The sequence below is a fragment of the Palaemon carinicauda genome, chromosome 37 (assembly GCF_036898095.1).
Source record: "Palaemon carinicauda isolate YSFRI2023 chromosome 37, ASM3689809v2, whole genome shotgun sequence".
Lineage (NCBI taxonomy): Eukaryota > Metazoa > Arthropoda > Malacostraca > Decapoda > Palaemonidae > Palaemon > Palaemon carinicauda.
The window spans coordinates 40349604-40354603 of record NC_090761.1 but is presented as its reverse complement, the minus strand read 5'-3'; positions in this window follow the sequence as shown (position 1 = coordinate 40354603).

Genomic DNA, 5000 nt, shown 5'->3' with positions numbered 1-5000 from the left:
AAGGATTCTGACACCACTGAAGGAGGAGGAGCTGCTGATCTCAAAGCAGAACGATAAGCACATCATCAACGCCGAGAGATTGCGTCTAAACTCATCTTCATATTTATGAGGCTTTATACTCTAAGCCATAGGTTGAGGTAAGGCTTTTACTCCTTTATCCCATCCTCTTTAATTTCCATAATTACTAAAAGTACTAAGATGCGATTTTTATCACATCATTATCATTGATGCATTTTTAAATTTGCAAATGATTACATGGAACAAGAGGAAATTGCAATGAAATTGTAAAAAATAACAATATATTTCCCGTAAAATGAGGAAATAGAATTAAATACTGTGCCTTACAAAAAAAAATCAAACTTTTCTCCATTAAGTTATTGTAACTACAAGATTGCATTAACATCTTTCTTTGTTTGTTGGATATACCGTAATCATTCACGTTGGGTATTGAATTAAACAAGACGAAGATAGCGATGCAACAAATATTTCAAAGGATCTTAATTTTGTCTCATTTCAAAAACAATGAAAAAATCATATATAATCATATAAACAAATTAAGGAAATACATGAAATACATAAAATTATCAAATGCATAAACTAATAGACAAAAATCATGAAACCGCATGTAAGAAAATAAAAGATACGAAGATTCTTGTCCCTAAAAATAAGCTTCAGAAAAATCAAATGAAAGCAAAATCTCATCTGCGCAAATAAAAAAAAAAAACTTAAAAAGCTTTTTTTTTTTTTCACTCCCGGTTTCCCTTATCAGCGGCACCACTCCGACACAGGCGAAGAAATCGTCCTCATGGCTCCTTTTGTCTCTGAAGCGTGAGATGGAGGTTCCCGGGAACCCTTTCTTCGCATTATGAAAATTGCTCGCTGGATGACATAAGACACGACAGAAAAAAAAAAAAAACCCAACCGCGAAATGTTGGAATGTCTTGGGCTTGTCCATGGCATGGACGGTGTGGTTACATAAGTTATGAATGTAATTTTTCAAGTCTACTGTTGAGGGTCTTGTAGCGACCACTCAAAGGTTTAAAGGCCGCTCATGAAAGGCAGAGGCATGGGACGATGACACTACTGTGACGGGCCGTGAGAAGGTTGTGACTCAAAGGCAGGATGAAAGCAACTGAGTAAATTTATTAAAGAACACTCTCCTTAATATACAAAAGCTCAAAGCAATAAGAAATTTCATGTTTAAAAAACAGACACTGTTACAGAGGAGAAAAGCAGACATGTTTAATCTGGTTCATTTTAGTGCGATGGAAGAGCGAAGATACAAGCATAATATATACACAAAATGAACTATGTACGATCGTGTGACACACGGTTGGTACACTACCCTATCAAGTAGGACAATGGCCTAGAGACTGACCATACATACATATGATCAGCGCCCAAGCCCCTATCCACCCAAGCTACGACCAAGGAGAGCCAAGCAATAGCTGCTGATGACTCAGCAGATAGACCTGTAGGCTCCCCCAAACCCCTTATCCTTAGCTCACAAGGATGGTGAGATTGCAGTGACCAAAGGAACTAACGAGTTTGAGCATGACTCAAATCTCAGAGTCATGTAGTCGATAAACTTCATGTAAAATTACATTGAATTAACAATTCAATGGACAGTAGGACACAGGAGTTTCTGGCACACTTCTCTAAGAAGCAGTGCACCCTGTCACACCATTACTTCGCGGCAAGTAACCAAACAGATAGTGTAGGGAGAGATGACGGAGGTGGTTGCCAAGGCTACACCCAGGAACTCGCTGCGCAGTAAGGGTGTGGCTGGGTGCACCTCCTCAGAGCGAGCTGCACCACGAATTCTTGTGTTCAATTGTACCATTGTATCTGAGCTATTAACGACGTGGTTAATTTCACTGCGTTAAAAATCTCTACTTCAAAGATAATTATCAGGCATAACACTGAACATCTAAAAATACTGGGCATAAATTTTCGGAATATACTGTAGAAGTAAATGCAACAATCACAATGGGGTTAATGCAATTTCTATAAGTAATAAGAAACTAATTATGATATTGCTGTAATGCAGTAACAAAAACTACTATATACATCATGGTAATGCAACTTTTAAAGCGATAGTATATTCATGTAATACCAAATAAATCAGAATTTGCTTAGAGATTTTTTATATCAAGAATCGCATAATATTCAGATTGAATACAAGTGTTTTAATGTTATACTTTTTCTTTGTGACGAGTAAAAACGATTTTTTTTTTCATTCTTTGCATTATTTACGAAACTTTAATAAAATGAAGGCTCACGGATTGGCACCAAATTATTAGATTTTTGGAAAGATAAAAATGTAACTTTGAGTAAGGTGGTTGTTTACACAGCCATGACGGAGGCTCGAGTCTTCGAAAGTATTACATAATGATGGAGTTACCACGTAAAAATGTTCAAAGACTGCTCTTATAAGAATGAATTTCTAAAGAAATTTCATTTATGACACCTTTAATCACGAACTCAATTTCGTAAGTATGTATGTATATACGTATGTACATACTTATGTATGTATGTATGTACATACTTATGTATGTATGTATGTACATACTTATGTATGTATGTATGTACATACTTATGTATGTATGTATGTATGCATGCAGATTTATAGCATTTCATTAAAAAGTTAAAAATAAGTATGCACAATATGCTCATGAAGCTGTAAATAATTTTAATTCTTTCATTGAAAATTAAAATTAGAAGAAAGAAAAATTATTAACATTACACTCTACAGTTTAGAACAACGAAAATGTATCCATGAACGTATCCATGGAAAATAATATTTATCACTAAATCGAAGATTTGTGTTCTTTGGAAGACAATATTCGTTTCAATCAATCATATTTATCTTTGAAATGATACACCGTCGATCACGAATGGTATGATTAAAAGAAAGAGAATGAAAAATTATAATGGAAAACTGAAAATGGTAAGCGTAATTTGCATTGACATTTAACTCAAGCAATCAATAAACGTGGTGAGATATATGTGCATAGTATAAATACACACACATACTGTATATATACATATATATATATATATATATATATATGTATGTATATACACACACATATATATACATATATATATATATATATATGTATATACACACATATATATATATACATATATATATATATATATATATATATATATATATATATGTATATACATATATATATATATATATATATATATATATATATATATATATATATATATATATATATATACACACATATATATATACATATATATATATATACATATATATGTATATACATATATATATATATATATATATATATATATATATATATATATATATATATATACACATATGTATATATATACACATATATATGCATATATATAAATATACATATAAATGAAACAAATCATTCCATAAAGAATATCTCTGAAGACTAATATTGCCCAAAAACAGCCTCTTTTCCAACCCCAGATGGCATCTACATAAAATAACGGAAACCACGAAATCGATTCTGGAAGGAGGGTGATTGGCTGGATTCCAGGAAGCCTGGTTGAAACTGTTTTCCAGAAGGGAAAAATAATGGCCATATTATTTTCTTTCCATATTTTCTTTTTCCTTTCTAATGCAGAGATTGGTTTTTGTCTATCCAGTCAACTTGGAATGTCTTCAAAAGTGCCATATCAACGTTTTCGTTTCCTAACTTTTAACCATAGAATTGTTGTAAAATTTTTATTGCATTCATTTTCTTAGATGGATATTACTTCTTTAATATATACATATATATATATATATATATATATATATATATATATATATACATACATATATATATATACATATTTTTTCAAAAAGGCCCATAAAAGAAACACAGGAAATATGAATAAATCACACTATATTTCGGTCAATAAACATCGACCCTCTTCAGGATGTAAAGTAAAAGTGAGAATTACAGTTGTTGTTGTTGGGGTCTTGTTGGCACGGGCCTTTCTCTTGTTCGGCCCGTAGGTGATCAAACGCAAAAAATAGGTACTAAGTTAAAAGATTGCCCAGCCTTACTGCTGGACACGGGCTTTTGCGTAGCAGCCCGTAGTATTTATTGCCCTAAGTAGGCAATAGTGTCACAGCAGTACCAGTCTCTCATGTCTGGATTTGCAGCCGCTCAGCTCATTGAGCGTAGCTGCAGGTGCGACTGCTCAGCCCCTTGAGCATAGTCGCCAGGTTGGCAAAGATTGATCTTGCAACTGCTCAGCCCCTTGAGCGTGGTTGCCAGTGTGGTCGCTCAGCACCAAGAGCATGACCTTGCGGACCAAGAAGCAGGACCACTTGGAGCCGAAATGAAAGGTTTCAGTAGTAGGTAAAAGTGTTGATAGCAGTAAGTCCCAGTAAGTAGGAGAGACTGGGAGAGGAGGGAAGAATTCGAGTAGTAGGAAAAAGTGGCAGATTTAAGCATAGATGCCTATCTCTGCACCGGGGAGGGTGAAACTAAGGGACTGAGGAGGGAATGAATTACAGAGGAGGGAGTCTTAGCAAGGGAGCAGACTTTGACTAGTAGTTGCAGTACTAGGGGGATCAAGGTATCCACTGGCAGGGCCTCTGCCAGGGATAAGATGGCAGATATTGCTGGGGGTTGGGGAGGAGATTGAACAGCGTTGGAGGTTGGCTCTTCAGCTGGGCTAGCGATAGTGCTAGGTTCTTGGTTCGTGGCTGCAGTAGGGGCTCCTGGAGGGGGAGTCTCGAATTGTCGCCGGGGAGGCCTGGTTCGTTGAATCCGTTGGGGTTTCGGTGTCTGCCTTGGTGCAGCCCCAGGTTCGTTCGGTGTCTGCCTTGTTGCAGCCTCAGGTTTGGTCAGTGGGGCTGCCAGTGGGGTTGGTAGCCTCTTCAAGAATTCAGGACATTTCTTGTTCCATGCATGATGGGGTCCCGCACAATTGGGACATTTTGCCTGGGTTTTTGTCCCATTTTGGTGTGCATCAATGCAGTCCTGTGT